The 21,068-nt window shown below is 38.3% G+C and overlaps 1 long non-coding RNA gene across 1 annotated transcript; it reads left to right on the top strand.

Moving 5' to 3' along the window:
- The first annotated feature begins 576 nt into the window (after positions 1 to 576).
- Positions 577 to 17,634, top strand: LOC135154642 (uncharacterized). The gene is made up of 6 exons (XR_010294015.1): positions 577 to 656; positions 8,828 to 9,025; positions 9,762 to 9,924; positions 12,155 to 12,331; positions 15,204 to 15,392; positions 16,603 to 17,634. It is a non-coding gene; the product is annotated as an uncharacterized LOC135154642 (long non-coding RNA).
- The last annotated feature ends 3,434 nt before the right edge of the window (positions 17,635 to 21,068 follow it).

Here is a 21,068-nt window from a genome sequence, read left to right as displayed (position 1 = left end):
TACTGAAGTAGAAAACTTTGAGAAGTGTGTTCAGAAAAGAAAAGAAAGTAGTAGTTTTCATCCCAAATGTGATGTAGGATGTAAACAAAGAGAGAGGGGAGAGAGAGGTACCAATTCAGAGAATTTATAGCGAGTCACAGGTGAGTGTGCTGTGTGAGGGTCATTATTGACCACTTGTTGGCATGTTTATTGCTAAGGAATGGAAGTAACTGGTATCCAAGGGTAATTTCCTCTCGAAGATGATGAGTATAAATAGAAGGCAAAGTTGAGAAATGAAAAAGGATGAAATTTGGAAAATACTACACCATTATTATTATTATTATCATTATTATAAATTGTACCTTTTCTATACCATTTCGTCTTAGTCTTCATTGATTTTTATTAAACTTCTGTATCTAACCAAAACCTGTATTATTTCTTTCGTTGTAAAATCAACTACAGTTCCTACATGCATGCTCAAATTCTGATTTTTGTTTTACCGGGTAATAGATTTTTTTTTCATTTTAAAATTGGACGCTTCGGCGACATTGCACTGCATACTGCACATGCATGCGCCAAGCGCGCCATATTTAATTTGCAAAGCCTAAAATTGAATAAAAGGCGAGGCCTGGAATTGGACAGCAGTTTTCTTTCTGTATTACGAGGGTAATTTGAAAGTAAGTGTACCTAATTTATTGATAAAAACTAACATTGTCATCTTTAATCGCGTATGATTGAATTATTTATAATGTAGAATGACGAGAATTCTCATACTGAGACTGAGTCACTCATAGTTTTCTTTTAAGTTTTAACCCAGGCAGGAGTGCTCCGCTCCGGCCCGCGAAGCGGGCTGGAGTCGACCGTGCAAAACGAGGGACTGAGGACTGGGCAGCTAACCTCGGCCTCGCATGCTTGTGTGAGTGGGGACTGGGTAGATTCCACTCACACAACATGCGAGGTATATGGGCTTGCGATGGTCTTGTTCAAGGCAGATTTTTTTCAGTAACCATCATAGAGCTAAACATTTTATGGGGTATATTTGAAGCCCTTAGATATATGCTTAAGTTTAAGGACGTTCCACAGTTATGTTTGTGCGCATTATGATCTGCGCATAGTTTACACTCTGCGCGCTGACGTCACAATGGATGAACAGGTGATTAATTAGCTGCGGGTATGTGCTGATTTTTCTCATCTTCTGCACTTTAACTGCAGATCCGATGCGTTATTTCATGAAGCTAAAAAATTGAATTATTCCATGGATCATTCAAAAAAAGATTCTCTACAATTTCAAAATACTTTACTCTGCAGTGCTGCCAAGAATCACGAATATTACCCCGAGTTTGAATAAATGGTAGAGTGGTTTTGATTTTTTCTTCACATAGATACAAAGCATTCGGCGCATTTTTGGTGTTTTAAAAAGCACATTTGCTCTAATAAAAATACTGATAGTTTAAAAACAAGCACATGAACCCCTATTTTTTAATGTTTGTTCCTCTTAGGTATACCTTCCTCTACAACTCTACAAATTTTGGTGAAAATGACATGGATTTTGAATAAAGTGCAGCATTTATTGTACTTTTGTAGTTTGTTACTGAAATTTCACATTTTTTAGATTGGGATTTTGTTATCTTTTACTCCATTTTTAAGAACTGACAGTGCTGTTAAACTTAAAATTGCAAACAAATAGCACTATAAATATATTCTCCATTCTAACGATACAATTATCAACTCTCTTGCGAAATTTGATGACTTTTTCATGTATTTTGACTGAGTAATACAGGTTTAAACTCATTGTAGTAATCTAGGGCGGTCTAAAAATGCCAAATTCTTTTGAATGCGCAATTCTTAAGAACATCAATTTGGGTGAACTTTGAAGTTCTATAGCAAAAAATCAAGCACATGGACCTATGTTAATTTTTGCATATTTCGAATATTGAGGTTCTAAAGTATCTATGTGCAAAGTTTGGTGAAAATGACATGGATTTCACTTTAACTGTGGAACGTCCTTAAGCTGACATATTGGTTGTTTCTCGAGTAAAATCTATTTGGATTTTACAGCCATTTTTGTCAAAAATGTTCAACTGACCTAGACAGGAATAACCGTCGTTTTTGGGGATTTATTCAACAATTTCTGACATTTTACTGTAATCCCCATTTACCGACGGTAGGGTGTACGTGTGGTAAGCTTGTAACCGATTTTGCAATCGGCAACCGATTCCATTCGATTTCACAACAATCGGCGATCACTTGCCGATCTTCGATCATGCCCCTTGAAGGAAAAAATCGGATAAAAAAATCGGCATACCTGGAGATCTAGTTACAGTGCGGTCAGAACATATTTTAAGATTGTCCTTGCGGAGGTGCTAGCTGTTTAGAGCTTTTTAACAATCGAATAGTTCGAACAATAGAATGTCAGAAATGACTCATAAAAGGTTGACCTACTTATGATGACCTACCGGTAGCTGCGCTGACTGGTATGGTGGGAGTGGAACTTGGAATGAATGTATTGTATAATACAAACAAGGAACATGTACTTGTACTGTGTTTGTCATTTATCCCGCCCATGAGTGCACACAATGGCCAATAGCAATGGAGTTTGAGAGCTGTATGTGACTGCATATGGGTGCATGAATGTGTTGTATGCATTATGTATGCTAGTGCTTATGCTGATAAATCCCGCCCATAAGTGAATACAATGGACCAATAGCAAGGGAGTTTGGGAGCTGTGTGTGACTGCATGGGTACATGAATATTACATGCATTATGTATGCTAGTGCTTAAGCTGATAAATCCCGCCCATGAGTGAATACAATGGCCAATAGCAATGGAGTTTGAGAGCTGTATGTGACTGCATGGGTGCATGAATGTGTTGTGTGCATTATGTATGCTAGTGCTTATGCTGATAAATCCCGCCCATAAGTGAATACAATGGCCAATAGCAATGGAGTTTGAGAGCTGTATGTGACTGCATGGGTGCAGGAATGTATTGTATGTATTACGTATGCTAGTGCTTGCGCTAATTTTTGTCATAATCCCGCCCATGAGTTCACACAATGGACGAATAGCAAGGGAGTTTGAGAAATATATATGAATGCTGGGGTGCATGGATGTGTTGTATATGCTAGTCAATGCCCTGCTTAAATCCCGCCCAAAAGTGCACACACGGCCTAGGTACGAATAATAGCAAGGGAGTTTGAGAGCAGTGTGTATGGATGTGTTGCGTGTTGTATGTATCATGTAAGCCATACTTGCGGTGATATATTGTCATTAATCCAGCCATTGAGCCAACTCAAAGAATAGCACTGTTAACAGTGTCAATCAAACCCACCACGTGCACATGCCAAAAGGTAGTGTAAAGAACTTTGCGCTAGCCCGTTGAGTCTGGGCGGTTCCAAGTTCTCGGGGCTATGCCTCAAAACTATCTTGTATTGTGTGAATGCTTGCGCGCATTGCGTAATTCACTGATATTGTTGAGTGGGTGGGTATACAAAAAGATTGATAGTGAGGCGTGACTTAACTTTTCCCAGAACTGATGTACCAAGTAAGCTATTATAACAAAATGGGTGTACTTTGGAATGGTTATTGGGCGTGGCTGTAATCACATATTATAATGAGCGAACTTAGCTGAGATCAGCTTCACACAAAAATACTTATAAAAGATGTCCCGCCGATCGTTCATTGACCTGTGATCTACGAGAATTATTTTCCTTTGCGACTTTGCTCGGAAGATGCGTCATTCGTTTATCTTTCTAATAAAAATAACTCATTTTATTGTAAAGCAGTTACGGTAAACCTCAAAACCCTTTAAAAGCATGTTCCAAACGATCGCGCATGTCGACGACTTCCATTCCTAAACATTCGTCTTTGTGACTTTGTCAGGAAGATGCTCGCGACCGCGAACAAAATGATGATGTATTCCTTTGTTTTTAAACATCGCCGATTCGATTTCGATTTTTGAAGCTTAACTGCCGATCCGATTTTCGATCTGATTTTTGATCCGATTTACAACATTAACGTGTGGGCTCGCATGTGTTCTCATTCCCTCCCTTTTGTCAATTCACAGTCCAAAGTTTGATGTAATTTTACACATCGAATTTACAATCTAGTAAGGATGTATAAACAACAAACTTTTAAAACTTGATATTCCAACATTTAAATACTTTAAACGATATAGATGAAAAAGGCATGAAAAATATACTTTACCGATGTTTAATTGGGTTGAACACGATAAAAATGGTCAAAATGGCAGCCAAACTATAAAATATTTACAAACGAACGTCAACAATCACGAATGTGATATCGATATTGCTTTCGATATTATACGATCTGCTCCATATGCGAACGAAACCGAAGATAAACGATACTAGTTATACTAGTACTAGTACTAGTTATAATCGCGATATATCGATTCGAGACATTAAGTTAATAACGATAATGACGTCATTCAAGATGGCAACTTGCAAGAAAAACCGTCAGGTCAGGTGAAAATGTCTTAGATGACAGATTTCTCAATCATCCAGAGGATTTTTTTCAATAACTCCGGCCCAAGGTATGCAATTACTTAAGTTATTTATATTTCCCTGATAATGGAAACCATGAAACTTTCAATTTTGCTTAAAAAACAGTTTTAAATCGCGATCTATAAAACGCTAGTTCACTATACGTTGGCTGTAGGTACGGGGCCCCATCCCCTTCAGTCTATGTATGGTGAGTGGAGCCAACGTAGTTCAGCGGAACAACCAAAATACAGAGACTGAAGCTTTTGGTCTACAACTGACCCTGATCTCCCCTACATGTATGGAGTCATGAGGGAATATCTTTTCTACACATTTGCAAGGAAAGTTGAGCAAATTCCTTGCCTGACATACACTTTCTGCTTGGGGTTTTGAACGTTGTTCAAAGTGATCTTATTTGCTGTTAAAAGTCATCTCATTTTAAACCTTGATCTGAAGTAAGCTAGGGTTCTGATTTGGAAGCAGCCAGCCTGTTAAATGGCACGCAACTTCATTTTTACGTTCTCACACACAACACAAATGGCTCTCTCCGACACTACGGCCCGAATTCACAAAGGTGGTTTTGAAAACCCATGGTTGAGTCCATGGTTTATGCAGATTTCCTGTATAAATTACGCTTATTTTACCGCGCATATTGAAAAATATCCAATGATGATGCGCGCTTTTGTCACAGTGCGCCAAATTGACGCCTCTTACCATGGTTGGATTACGCTATTTTATTCATGAGTCCACTGTTTGAAGAGTGGACTCATTACTCAAAACAGTAGACTCATGAATAAAATAGCATACAGTGTATATAACCACGGTTACAGGCGTCAATTTGGCACACTGTGACAAAAGCACGCATCAGCATTGGGCATTTTTTTATGGTCTCTATTATGATGTCTTCTGCCATGATTGATGGGTTACGCCCCAAAATCAATGAGCATGTAGGCATGTATGATCCATATAGCTACAAACAAGGTGCCTTTGTACATTACATGTGCGTTTGTGTTTTATCTCACAAAAATCCAGAAAATGAGCACCCTTTGCTTGGAAACCACAGTGGAGCCTGATAATGGCCCAAAAGTCATTCAATTAAGTTGAATTATGAACATTAGGATTTCTGGCAATGACAGAACAGAAATTGGCTATTTGACCAAGCATGAGATCGAGTAAGTTGGCTTTCTGTTGGACAGTCTTGCTCACCTCCAAAGGTACAGCTCTAGGTATTATCATCCACGAAACCTCTTGTGGGATTAGATACGCCATGTTACAGACTCATATAGGAAGTCAAAGAAACATTGGTCTAAATTCTTGATCCTCCGAAGGATGTGATGATTCAACTTTTCCTAAGCACTGCTCTTATAGTACTTTAGGCATACTACTACTACACGCCATTGTAAGGCTGTGGGACCGATACAAATGTGTTTTTTTTTCTTGGTTTGAGCATGCATTCATATCTGATGGCTCATGATCCTTGGTACATTGCTTGCAGAACAGTGTATGAGGCTTTTCTGTCTTTACTCTTTACTGGATCAACTCGATCTTTTTTTACACTTTTTCACATATGATATTTTGCTATACTTTCTGCTTCCGGGATGATGTTGATACCTTGCATTTTCAGTTGTTTTTGCTTCTTTATTGGAGTTACAGGTGAACCGGAGTTAAGGGATATCACCAGCTTCACATATGAGCTTGGACTCTCTGTCATTGCTGCTGGCCATTTTCTATAGAAATTAGAAGGTTGCCTTGCTGCTTCCTTCTTCAGATTGCTATTTTGCTTTGCTTCTGACTTGGTTTGGCTTTTGGCTGTAATTGTTGTATCACTGGCTTGTCAGGTTGTTGTGCTGTACTCTTGACCACTCTATGACACATTGTTGTACATGTGGTATTGTCTGTGCCCCTTCCGTCTTTGTTTTTTACCCGGATTTTCTCTTGTTTTGTGATATATATTAACCTGTGATTCTTTCACCTTAGTTCTAGTTCTTTGTTGTTGTATTGCTGGCTTCTTTATCGGGTTGTTTTGCCATATTCTTGACCTTTTCCTCTGCACATGTTGCTGCTTTTTTCCTCCTGTCTTTTTGCTGCATTGATTTTTTATTTTGTTTCGTCATCCTCGCTCTCGATGCCTTCATCTTCAGCTTGAAATATTCCTTCTTCTCTTCTGGTGACAAATCTTTGAAACGCTTTTTTACATTGTTTCTTTGACTCCTCTTTTCACCCTTGTCGCGTTGTACTTGCTTATAGCTTGACCATTTCTGCCTTTGTTCCTTCTTGTGTTTCTCAGTCTTATCCTGAATACTTATATATGCCTTTCTCTTTCGGGCAGCATCTTTTTCCAGGTGTTGCTTAAATTGAGTAGGTTGCGTTACCTTCATTTTTCTGACGTACCTTGCATTTCTGCTATTTCCACTGTCAGCTTCTTCACAGTCATTTCTTTCTGCTTTTTCATTTGTATTTTCTTGTGATCTCAGTCTCCAAGTCCATTTGAATTTTACTTTAAACAATCTTATCTCTGCCATGGTGTTAGGTCTATATCAGCACACTGTTTCAAAATATGTCAGTTCATATTAAAGGTTCATTTACTTTTATATTGTACCCAATGCCTTTCACCTCCCCAACCATCCACATGCAACCCACGTGGCCACACATGTTCGATGTAAATTTCACTGTAACTGTTGCAATGCAGCATACATATATACCGGGTATACATCCAATAATGACATGAAATGGACATGTGAGTTCATACACTCAGTGAGTAGGTGTGTGTATGTGTACAGTGTAGACTCTTGGTCTTGTTTGTCTCAGATTGGTCGATGGTTGTTGAACAACTTGTAGACCATATTGTGCTTGAGGTTTTAGGAATGAAAAAGGAAGAAAAGTTAGTTTTCTTCTTGATTGACTGGGTGTTATGTACATATATTTGTAGAACCTACGTAATTAGAACTTTAATGCTAATTAGCCATCCAACAACTGAATAAATTAATCAGATCAGAAGTTAGCTATAGATATTCAAGTGACCAAATATAAAATGCAATCATGAGTATGTCCTCTCCAGAACAACATGAAAGTGAAACAATATACATGTAGTTTGCTGCTTATCAGGGTAGTGAATACTTGTCATGGGCAGCAGATTTTGTCTTATTACAATTACACAGAATTTACAAATAAATTCACATTAAATATCAAAACATTGTCTGATCCCCATTTATTGTACAGTTATATTGGATTATTGATGGTGTAAAAATAAATAAATCTAGAATTGAATTCTCATAAAATGATATTTTTGGGTTATATCCATGTGTGTAAACAGCAGGTCATTATTTTCTGACATAAAAGAAGAGATCTTCCTGTTAAAATCATTGTTTACACATTGCTAAAAGATGAAGTACCTTTGTTCTGGAGAGGACTTTCCTTTTAACGTGTAGCGCATAAGCATGAATTACTGACCATCTATATATAAATTAAGAGGGAAAATTGAATCTCATAATGTTGAACTGAAGTATACAATATTATTTCTACACCATAACAATAGAAATCAAATTACATTTATACTGCTTCAAAAAAAAAAGACCACCATGCACTCTGGTGAGAACACACTTTAAACATAAAATAAATGCATCAAAATAACCAAGCAGAAAAAAATATCCAGCACAATATAATCAATGCTTTGAAAATACAAACTTGTCTTACATGTACAAACATTCTGAATATTACCCCTAAAAGGACTGGGTTATACATGTATGTACCATTAACCATTCTCGATTATCGAGTCCTACTATCAACATTTACTTGTGTTACCACAAAGCTGATGTTCTAAACTTAGTTGAAAAATAGAGACATATTGTGTAGAGGAAAATTTACTCTATGACTCTGATCGATCTTAAATGAAAAAGGAAACGAGAATATTGAGCGATTGAACCAGTTTCGTCTCTGATGATGCCTTGTATTGATGTTTTGACCTTGTCTTCTCCCTCCAATTGTACCTTAAAGATGATGAAATTTTGGGGGAAATTATTGCAAGGTATTTCGTGATTATTTTGGAAGAATATCATGAAAATAATCCATTGCAAAGGATTGCTTTTCAAACTCTCCCTCATTATAAATGTAGCAAATCACAACCAAAACCGTTGGGCTGACATTTTGAATGTAGTCCCATACATGCTCTTCTGTGTGTAATGGATGTGATCCTGGAACTGTAGTCAGTTTGTTATCATTTTGATAATTCATGCTTCACAACAAACACCAGATCTGAGGCATATTTCACAATCACTTGGAGACACTTTCTTACACTTTTCAAATACATTATTGAGAACTGAATTCATATCTTAAATTTGTATTTCTCTCTGCAGAAAGCACAGAGTACTTTCCACGAGAGCCATGGCCCTGAAATGGAAGCTTCATCTGGCAGAAGTCACCAAACAGGAAGCACAGAGAATGGATCTAGAGTAGGAATAATTTGGTGTTGTGCTGCAGGAATGCGGATGAACTCAGGTCGAACGGCAAGAAGATGCCTGTGCAGCCCAGAAAAAATGCCGTCAGATCTAGTGGTAAGTTTTGAAGATGTGAATTGTTCATAGGTTTGAAAGTGCATGTATAAAGACGTATTGATCATTTTGGCATGAGTTTCAGGTCACATGATCAAGGTCAATTGTCATTTAGGGTCAATGAATTCTTGATATTGTTTTTGTATCTACATCAAAAGCTTAACCAAGGTTAAGATTTCATTATACTTGGATGTTCATATGTAGTAAATAGTTTCAGATTTGGAATAAAAAAAAGGAAACAATCATTGATTTTCGTATGAATGGATAAATTGCAGCATCCTCAGCAAGCAGGATGTACAAGCAATTTTTCTGAAGCTTCTCTTTTGTTAGATAGCTACATCCAGGGTCCCGTAACACAAAGGTTAGCGATTAATTGTACGCTTGATTTTTACGATTGATTGTACATTGTAGTCAATGTAATCAATTGTAGAAAAATGTTCTACGATCATTGCTAAGTTTTATGTTACAGGCCCCAGCTCACCTAAATGGTAGCTTGCCCATCTCCTTCACCATGCATACTATAACAAGACTATAGGCACAGTGGAGGCAGTGTCAATATTAAAATCCTTGTTGTTGTTAAAACACTTGTTGCATAATATCATCTGAACTATTTCATTCCAATGGTTTTTTTTTCTTGTATTCATAATATTGTGCTACACAGCCGTTTAATTCAGGGATTTGACCATTCTGGATTATCAACATTTAACTTTTTTATGTATTTCTTTACAACAACATCAAGACCCTGAAATCCAAGGTTCATCTGGACGAAGTTGCCCAACAGGAAGCATGCAACATGGAGCTAGAGTGGGAAGAATTCATTATCTGCTGAAGGATGAACTCAACAAACTCGGGTCAAATGTCTGGAAGATACCTAGAAATATGCCACTATATCCAGAAGTACAGTAAGTTGTGCAATGTTTATGATTATTGTCTTTCTTGCATAGCGTAAGCGAGACATAGGTGCCACTTTTCCAATGGTCACAGGTCTCTGTCTGTTCCAAAAATAAAACAAGAAATCAGTAAATATAAAAGATGTGATTTTGATAGCATCAGAGTACCTAGAAGAACCTACTCTTACAATTATCCGATCGAAACTAAGAGTTGAAAAAGAATAAAGGAAAGGAATGAGGTGGCTTTGAAAGACAAGTCTTTTGCTGTGTCTTTGTACCATGCAAGTGCCAAAGAGTATAAATGAATGCGAAAGGTAATTGCACTTCCATCTGTGACCTGTATTAAAAGAATGCTTTGTGACATACAGGTCCAGCCTGGTTTCTCTGCTGCCTATTTGGAAGCGTTGAAAAAAAAGGTTCACACATTGTCAAAAAGAGACTGGTAATGTTCTGTTGCTGTAGATGAGATGAGTGTAAAGAACATCTATGCTTTGATGAGAAAAATGATATTGTTTCTGGACTGGAAAACTTTAAAAAAATGGGGGGGGGGGGACCCCCCATGTTGCTAATCATGCTCTGGTTGTCATGATACGTGGTGTGGCATCCCCATGGAAACAGCCTTTGGGATACGTCTTTTCAGCCAATGGCATCAGAGCAGGTCTACTGGAGAGGATCATAACAGTTGGGTTACATCCCATTTGTCTTTGTTTGTGATCAAGGACCCAATAACAGGTCCCTGTTAAAAGATTTAGGTGTGACAAAAGAGAACACGTCTTTCAACTATGACAGTCATGAAATATTATGTTTATGTGTTGATGTGCCACACCTAACGAAAATCATGCGTAACAACCTTGTGAAATATGACATTGTGTTGAAGGTGAGAAGAAGGCAAAGTGGTCACATATCAAGACTTTTTTTGATAAAGACCAAACCCTTAATATTAGATATGCTCCAAAGTTGACATAGCATCACTTTGAGATTTCATCATTCAGTAAACTGAGAGCCTCTTTTGCAGTGCAGGTACTCAGCAGGACTGTTGCTGCAGGCATTCTAACTCATTGCTCATTAGGTAGTATGCCTTCAGAAGCTGTGTACACAGCGGAATTTTGTGAAAAACTTGATGTTATTTGACTCTTTGAATTCTAGATCATCGAGGGCAGGTAGAGATTGTAGAAGACCAGTTAAAGAAGGTTCATGCCACTTAAAGTTGTGGGAGGAAATAATTGCCTGGCTAAGTAGCCTAAAATATCAGAAATCGAAGAAAAGTGTGGTTTTTGGGATGGATGGATGGATCGCAACCCTAAAATCTGTTATTTATCCTTGGCAGATTTTGAAAGAAGAGGCGGGATTCAGACATCTATTTTGAACAGATTGAATCAAGACTGTTCAGATTTTATTTTCACAGTTTCGAGCCAAAGGAGGGGATAGGGATAACCCGTCACCCTCTCATTTCTAAGCAGCCATGAAATGTGTAATGATTGACATGCTTATGATTCCTGTAGGTGGTGAGAATTGCTTGCCTGACCTGCACACATTTTTATGAGATGTAGATGATTTGTTTTGTTTCACAGCACTGTCAAAATAATGCTGGGTTTCAGGTTAGGCAAGCATTTGTTGCCCCATTTGCAATTGCTGACATTGGTCACTCCATTCTATCCTACGTTGCAGGATCGTTAATAAGGAAAATATGCATCAAACATCCATGTGATTGCTGTTACTTTAGGATAGCTTCTGACAGCAAGTTTGTGGAGCATCCACAGGATCTTTTTGTTGATTTTAAAGCATGAAACATCGATTTGTGCGACTACAGAGAGCTCTCCGTCCAAACGTACGACTTTATGTCATGGATTTTTGGCATATGGAGTAAATGGTTTCAGATTTAGAATAAAAAAGGAAGTAATTATTGATTTTCAGATTGTACACAAACTATCACATCCTGGGTGTGCAAGCAATCGTTTCTAAGCTTCTCTTTTGAGAGAAAGTTACATCCAGCTGACCTTTTTTTCACCAATCATGATTTTTGTATCACCTGCATACCATAGCGAGACTATACATGTAGCTGCTGCTATACCATCAGCGATGGCATCAGTGTCAACATTAAAATATTAACCACTTGTTGCATATCGTCTGAACTATTTCATTCCAATAATGTTCTTGTATTCATAAAATTGTGGTGCACAACCTTCTAATTCAGGAATTTTACCGTTCTAGATTATTAATATATTTATGTTTCTCTCTGCAGCAAGCACAGAGTGCTATTCACAAGAGCAAGGCCCTGGAATCCAAGGTTCATCTGGCAGAAGTCACTCAACAGGAAGCACGCAACATGGAGCTAGAGTGGGAAGAATTCATTATCTGCTGAAGGATGACCTCAACAAACCCAGGTCAAGATGCCTAGAAATATGCTACCATATCCAGTGTAAGTTGTAAAGTTTTGAGGTATTCATTGCTTAGAGAGTATAAAAAGACCCATTGATTATATGACATGAGTTTAAGGTCACATGATCAAGGTCAAATGTGATTTAGGTTAAATGAATTTTGACAATATTTTGGTATGATGGTATCAACATCTAAATCTTAACCAAGATTAAGATTTCAGATTTGGAATAAAAAAAATCATTGATTTATAACTGAATAGATGAACTATCACATCCATCTAGCTGGCCTTAAAAATGATAGTTTGCCCATCGCCTTGTATTGCCTGCATACCGTAACAAGACTTATAGGGGCAGCTTTTCCAACAGCGGTGGCAATGATGGCAGTGTCAACATTAAAATCTTAAACACTTTCTGCATATTGCATTCCAAGGAAAGTGGGTCGTGCCAAACAACGTAGCCCATGGATCACGGATGAAGTCCGTAAGTTGGCCTCTGAAAAAAGTAAAGCTTTCAAAAAAGCAAAGAAATCAGGCTTAGACACTCATTGGGAACTGTATAGACAATTACGGAATCGCATTAAAATTATTACCAGTAGATTATACCATTCCTATATAAACCGCTTATTTTCTGATGAATCCGATAATAGGAAGAGATTTTTCTCATTCGTCAGGGCCCAGAAAAAGAGTCAAGATCCTCTAACAATCAATGACAATAACATAATATTGTATGAGTCTGATAAGATCGCGGAGTTGTTTGGTCGATATTTCAATTCTGTTTTCACACCCTATTCTGATGCACCAATAGAAACCCCCCAATTAGAGGAAAATCCACTTGCTACATACTTACGTACTATTGAAATCAAAGAAATAGATGTGCTTAATGTGGTAAAAGGTTTGAAGAAGGAAAAATCTCCAGGTCCAGACAAAATCACTCCAATGATGTTGAAATTGGGTTCTACTACCATTACACCTGTATTATGTAAGATATTTCGCCTCTCACTCTCCCATGGTAGGTTGCCTATGTCTTGGAAACGTGCCAATATATCCCCTGTGTTCAAATCCGGGGATAAGGCTCTGGTACAAAACTACAGACCTATTGCCCTAACTTCGGTTGTATGCAAAGTATTGGAACGTATCGTAACAAACCGTATTCAAACACATATCAGTGACCATTGTCTACTTAACCCTAACCAACATGGTTTTGTGAAAGGCCGCTCTTGTGTGACTCAGTTAATGAATATTACAAACAAATGGTTGAATTTTCTTGATACCTCTCCCACACCAAAACTTGACGTTATCTTTTTCGACTTTGCAAAAGCTTTCGATATAATGCCACATGACGTGTTGATGAAAAAGCTCTCTTCACAATTCTTCATTACTGGAAGTGTCTGGAATTGGATTTTTTCCTTCCTTCATGGTAGGGAACAAAGAGTAATTTACAGGGGTTCAACCTCTTGCTGGTTGCCCATAACTTCTGGTGTACCGCAAGGCAGTGTTTTAGGGCCGTGTCTCTTTAATTTGTTTATAAATGACCTTCTTTCCCAAACCATATCACCATGTGCACTTTTTGCTGACGATACGTTATTATACAGACCAATATTTACACCCTCTGATAGTTGTCAGTTGCAAAATGATATTGATAATATTCATTCATGGTGTACGAACAATAGAATGCGTATTAATTCATCCAAATCTAAAGTTCTACGGATAACATGGGCAAAGAACCCTGGAGTACCTTATTATACTTATGACAATATTGTTCTAGAATCAGTTCAGCAATACAAGTATCTAGGAATAATGCTTAATAATAAGTTACAATGGAATACTCACATTGAACACATTGTTAAGAAAGCAAATCGTATGCTCGGTTTTGTATTGTCAGTCTCTAAGTCCTTGACCGCATCTTCCATATTCTCCTTGTTCAAAACAATTGTTCTTCCGATTCTTGAGTACGGTCAACCAGCTTGGCACTTGCATACGAAATATCTATCCCAAAAGGTCGAAAATGTTCAGAGACGAGCCACCCGCATAATACTCAAACAAAAAAGACAAGAAATGTCCTATTATGACAGATTATTAAAACTCAACTGGCAAACATTGGAATCAAGGAGGAAATTTTCACTACTATTTTATGTTGTCAAGGCTTTGTATGGTATTGTACGTTGTGATGCATTATCATTAACAGTCGGCATTTGGAGGACGTGAAGTTCAACCACCTCCGAGCGCGAACAAATCGACTTCATCTATCAGCTATTAATTCTTTTCCCCGTTACTGGGATGAATTGCCGGTAAGTTTGCGCTCTGGGGTGGTTGTTAACTCACTTATCTCATGGACGAATGAACTAAGAAACAATTTTGTGCTTAGCCGGTGATGAATGACCATGTTTATTTTTGCAGGAGTTTATTATTTAGGATTGTGTTTGTGGCAGTTATCCTTGTTGTTTTTATATCTTCGTAGCGACTATTTTATTTTTAAATTTAAATTCATTGATATTAATATTTTAAGTTAAGATGAAGTGATATCAAGTAGACCTATGTTATTCTATTATAATTGATCTTAAACCTTCTGTTCATACTCACTCTTTTATCCGCTTCTGTTTTATGTAAGCACCCACTGGATAGGGTCAAATGGTCTTCATTGACTACAGTAATTCAGTTAACTTTATTTGACCCTGGCAGTCCAGTGGGTGCTCAATCTATACCCTGTTATGTTTATTATGTGTTGTACTTCACTGTACCAATTTCTATACTTTTCAATGCCGAAATAAATAATAATAATAATAATAATAATATTATCATCTGAACTATTTTATTCCTATAATGTTCTTGTATTCATAATATTGTGGTGTACAACCTTCTAATTTGGGAATTTGATCATTCTAGATTATTGATATTGTTATGTTTTTCTCTGCAGCAAGCACAGAGTGCCATTCATGAGAGCTAAGCCCACAAATCAAGGGTACGTCTAGAAGAAGTTGCCCTACTGGAAGCACAGAAAATGGAGCTAGATTAGGAAGAATTTGGTGTCATACTGGAGTATGAACTCGATAAACTGAGGTCAAAGGTCAAGAAAATGCCCAGAATCATGCCACGAGTTCCAGTGGTAAGTTGTGCAGTGTTAAGGATTATTGTCTTGCCTTCGTAGCAGAAGTGAGATAGAGGCACCGTTTTTCCGATGGTCACAAATCTGTTGCTATGTATTTCAATAACGATGCAATCAGATTCATTAATGGCATTGGCACAAACTTCCTACTAAATGTGTTGACAGATTAGGCAATGTGATTTCATTTGTGACTCAGCGTACATCTACATCAAGTTGGCTCACATCAGAAGGAAACACTTTGAGGAAATTGGTTTTGAAATTGGAAATTTCTATCTGTGTAAGCAAACATGATGACTTATATTGCATTATTCAAATATGCTAATTTGACATCTAGATATCACAGTTATCAAGTGGGTTTGTGAGATGTTTTTGAAGATATATTTTGGTATTAATCTCCGCTAAGGTGTAGTAAATGGGTATCCGGTAGGAAGAGATTCCTTAAATTCTTTGCCATGCTAAGCCGGGGTATTAGTATGCAGCGCTTTATAGAGACATTGTATGAAGCATTAGATTAATGTTACATATTATTACTGGTGCAGATCCACCAAATTAAAGGGGAAGTTCACCCTGAAGAAAAGATTGTTGTAAAAATAGCAGAAAAAATATTTTAAAATATTGGTGAAGGTTTGAGGAAAATCCATTAAACATTAAGAAATTTATTAGAATTTAAAGTTTTGAATTTGTGACATCATGAACAAGCAGCTGCCCCATATGTTATGTAAAATAAAATGCATAAATTTCAATTGTAATGGTTCGTGATGACTTATTTTTGTTTTCTCTTTAGAAACAGCTATGAAATGATTTGTCTATTGATATACTGAAGGTAGAGTAAAAACCATTTTCAATTTTCTGAGAAAATTACATTTCATTGATTTTATGTAGTAAAGCTGCTCGCATATGATGTCACAAATCAAATAGTTCCAATTCTAATAACTTTTTTATTCTTTGATGGATTTTACTCAAACCCTTGACATGATTTTTCAGTATGTTTTTGTTGCTATTTTTACAATAAACTTTTTGTCAGGGTTAACTTCCCCTTTAAGTTCACTGGAAAAGTGTTTTTGTTGTAGTCTACCTGCAGTACATTTGTGCTAAAGGAAAATTTAAATTTATTTCCTTCTAATGTACACTTGTTCCGGTATAATGAATGTTATTGAAAAGCAATGATGTTAGAATAATATTTTGTTCTTTCACTTTAATACACTTTCAGTCTCGTTGTCACCAGTGTACACCATGGATACATTCCTTTCTGGCGTTAACCATCCTCCAAGCATTAATGAGAGATGCTAATGCTAAGCTACTGGAGACAATGGCATGACACCAATCTTGAAATCTTCATCTACATGCAATGTCTGGTATGAACAGTAGTTGATATTCATGTGAGGTATGATACAAAAGAGACATTGGATTTGACACCGTCTTTACACTGAACACCATCTACACAAAAGTACTTGACACCAACTGTCTGGGGATTGGGGCATCCAAAACTTTAGCCCTTCGCGGCATTGGATTATTATTTTATAAAGGGTAATTGAATTTTCATGCCCCCGCAGACAAAGTCCGGAGGGGGCATTAAGCATTGCCCCTGTCCGTCCGTCCCCCCACTTGGTTTCCGCGCAATAACTCGAAAACTATTAATGGATTTTAAAAAATTTTGGTGTGTAGGTAGATGACACCAAAATACAGGCTAAGTTTGAATTCGGAGTCCCCAGGTCAGAGGTCACAGCTCATTAAATATGCGAGTTGGTTTTCGCATGATAAGTTATGAAATGTTCAACAGATTAAAAAAATTTAGATATGTAGGTAAATAACACCAAAATACAGGCTAAGTTCGAATTTGAAGTCCGCAGGTGCGAATTTGGGCGCTAATGCAGTTTCGCAACGGCCGACTTCCGGCCAATTTCACCACTACCAATACTTCGCAAATGTTATAAAAAATCTCTCAATCCCATTTCAAGGTCAAATTGTGCCCAGCATCGTATTTCGCCGCTTTCTGAAAAATTTCAATTTTCGATTGATTCTAATTTTGTTAAAAATAACGAATTTTGGATTGAAATCATTACCTGCATGTTTCCGTCCTACACACAAGATGTACCTAATGGCATAGAGTATTGTGAGCTGAAATTATCAAGCAAATTTCTCTCTATTTTGTATGGTAGCTGCGATAGAAATTTTCCTTTCACTTTGCCTCGAATGAGAAAGGTACTTGTTACTCAAGAGGATTAATGAAAAAGATGAAAAAGAGAGAAGGGGGGGGGGGTCGATAAAAAAACTTAAACTTGAACTTTTCAGGTAGAGAGCGAGAGACAAGAGGGGAATAGTGAAAAAGAAAGGGGGAGGTAATAAATTAACAGCGGGGGCGCCAATTTGAAGTTGACCGGGGGGGGGGGGAAATTGATCTTTCATTGGGGCCGGGGGGGGGGGGAGTGCCAAATTGATGCTCGCCCTTGGGGCACCATTTTGATGTTTGCCCGGGGGTGGAAAAGGGTTGTTTCATATGGGGGGCAAACTCATGTTTTAAAGGGGGAGGGGGCATGTTTTACATATGGGGCAACAAATTACCCTTTTAAAGCCTTATGAAGCACTAGAAAGTGCATCTTTTTACCCAAGAAAAATGCCCCCTTACAAACGCGTTCAGTGCCCCTTTCATCTCCGAAGGACCCGTTTTATGTGTTAACGAGTGCCCGTTGCCTTCTTATAAGTGCCCATTATTGTATCAGAGAAGTTGCCCTTCTCTTAAAACCGCTCATTTTATGCCCAATCAGTGCCCGTTTTCCTTATTTCTGACTACAATTGCATTTTTTTTTTATGAAAAAAGGTTCCCTTAAACTGTTTTATTGCCCCCTTTAGTTCCCCTTTTTCATAGTGAAATTCTTTTGATCAAGTGCCCCATTTGATTAGGGCCTATGCCCTTATTTACTTTTGATAAATGCCCTATATAGTTTGTTCGAAATGTACCCTTCATTTTCTGCAAGGGCATCTGAACCGGGATGGGATGCACTTGCGCAACCCCCCCCCCCAAAAAAAAATAGACCTTAAAGAATTTCACGACCAAGAACAAAAAAGGAGAAAAGGAAAGAAAAGGGGTGAAATATGTATTATTCTCCAAATTATGTTAAACTCCACCACAAATTAGAATTTTTTAATTAAAAGATGTCAAAATTTTTCTCGCTGGCTTTGCTTGCTCCCAGCTTTTAAGCAACGTCTGACCCTCGTTGTTTGGGGCTTATTACGCTACTAGGAAATATATGCTTAAACAAAATTAATTTAAATGTGCCCTTTTCCCTGTGCCCTTTTCCCTGTGCCCCCCCCCCACCTTCAAATTCGCTACGCCGGCCCTGCCATGCTATAATGATTAAATGTGTTAATTTGTTAGGTATCATGGTATCTTTTTTTTACTCCACGGTATTCATGTATATTACATCTCCTCGTTTATATATATATATATATATATATATATTTGCATGTCACTTTTATGTCTTCCTTAAGTTTCTATCTATTTATCACTCCAAATATTCACCTTCCTATTCAATTCTTTTTGAAACATTACTAGAATATATCTTTTTTTCTTAACAAACGTGCTATTTTATATCCTTTCGTTTATTTTGACAAACATCCTTCCAGCGAAGGCGAAATAAAACTTTTCATCATCAGAAATCTCGTGCACATTGAAAACATTGAGAAGGTATATGATCATTTATCTTAAGGAGAGAGAAGATAGATATAATTCATTGAGGAACATGAAGGGCACATCCAAAGAAGGAAAAATTACGCAATAAATGTATCTTATTTCGACATGTTCGTCGTGCTATTTCTTTCCCGTGAGAAAGAGGAGATGGAGAAAGTAACATCTGAGGAGCCGCCGGAAGCTTTCGGAAATCATGGCCACATCAAAGGATGCAGAAGAGTGGATACCTCCTACCTACCCTCCCCCGCCTCCTTTTTTCCCTCTAAAAAGAGTATATAAGGCAGAGAAAATATATATTTCCAAACACTTTCTTCATTTGTCTGAGAAATTGAGTCGAAGTTCTACAATCATGGCGGCTGCTCAGGCATTGCCTGACTTGAACGAATTTGAGTCTCTTTCACTGACAGAGATTGGCCACAGATTCAAATACCATAGGGATGCCACCATAGACTGGTGCCGCATGCATGGACTTTTAGCATCAGAGATGATGTGCCCTGGATGCGGGAGTCGTTGTCAAGAGAGAGTGTACAATCGGGCCATTGACAAAGTTTGTTGGAGATGCCCTGTAGATCAATGCCGAAAAGTAACGAACATTAAAAAAGGAAGTTTCTTCGAGAAGAGCCACTTGGAAATTTGGCAAATTCTAGGCCTGACATATATCTGGTCATCTAGTTGTGGAAAAGCAAGGGGTATGTCCCAATTAAACATTAAAAAAGAACTTGGTATTGCGGACCATACCGTCGTAGATTGGAAGCAGTTTTGTAGAGACGTTTGTGTTACGTATTTCTTGAACCACCCTGAACAGCTCGGAGGTCCTGGTGTGCTGGTAGAAATAGACGAGTCCCTCTTCGCAAGGAGGAAAAACAACGTCGGCAGGGCTGTAGCCGAGAAGTGGGTCCTTGGGGGCTATGAGCCAGCATCCAAGAGAGGCTTCCTAGTTGAAGTGCCCCAACGAAATGCTGCAACACTACTCCCCATCATCCAACAATGGGTAGCACCCGGCAGCACCGTTTGGACTGACATGTGGGCGGCATATCAACACGGTACGGTCAACCACACCATCAACTTCGTTGATCCAGCTACAGGGGTAACAACCAACAGAGTAGAGTCAATGTGGCAGCGAGCCAAGGCCAAGTTCAAGGCTCAGCAAGGACCAACCAACAGAGAACTTGTCGGTGAATACCTGGGAGAGTTCATGTGGTCGCAGCGTTTTGCAGATGCTCCATTCTTCCACTTCTGGCACCAGGTTGCCGTAGATCTGTACCCCATTTAGATTTTGCAGTTATATTTCCTCAATTTCACTGTTTACGTACGTGATTTCTTCATTAATTTAATTCAAAATGCCTGTTAATCATTAGACATTGTACAAAAAAATGTTGCGGTAATTATTCCTCCTTTTTTTTCCCTTTCTTTTTTGCCCTTTAAAAAAGAATTACTTCCTTTTTTTTGCGCCACCGATTGAAGGGGGGTGGGGGATTTAACCATGAAGGTGTCCGGGTCAAACATGAAATTGGCGTCCCCAGGTCAGACATCAATTCGGCACCCCCGAATTAAAAGTAAGTTTGGCGCCCCTACATTACAGGTCAATTTGGTGCCCTCAGTTGAACATAAATTTGGCACCCCCCCCCCATGTGAAACATGAATTTGCTCCCCCTCTTGTGAAATATGATTTTGCCCCCCCCCCCTGACGTGAAACATGACTTGGACGACGCCCCCCGGTCAAAAATTTAATTGGCGGCCCAAAGGTCGCGAATTTGGCACCCCCCCCCCCTGAGTTTAAGGTCACTTTGGCGCCCTTGGCGGTTAAACATGAATTTGTTGCCCCATATGTAAAACATGCCCCCGGCCCCTTTGAAACATGAGTTTGCCCCCCCCCCCCCATATGAAACAACCCTTTTCCGCCCCCGGGCAAACATCAATATGGTGCCCCAAGGGCGAGCATCAATTTGGCACTCCCCCCCCCCCCCCCCGGCCCCAATGAAAGATCA

This window comes from Lytechinus pictus, chromosome 7 (genome assembly GCF_037042905.1).
Source record: "Lytechinus pictus isolate F3 Inbred chromosome 7, Lp3.0, whole genome shotgun sequence".
Classification (NCBI taxonomy): Eukaryota; Metazoa; Echinodermata; class Echinoidea; order Temnopleuroida; family Toxopneustidae; genus Lytechinus; species Lytechinus pictus.
Note: the sequence above shows the minus strand (reverse complement) of the source record. Positions and strands in the feature narration are given on the sequence as shown.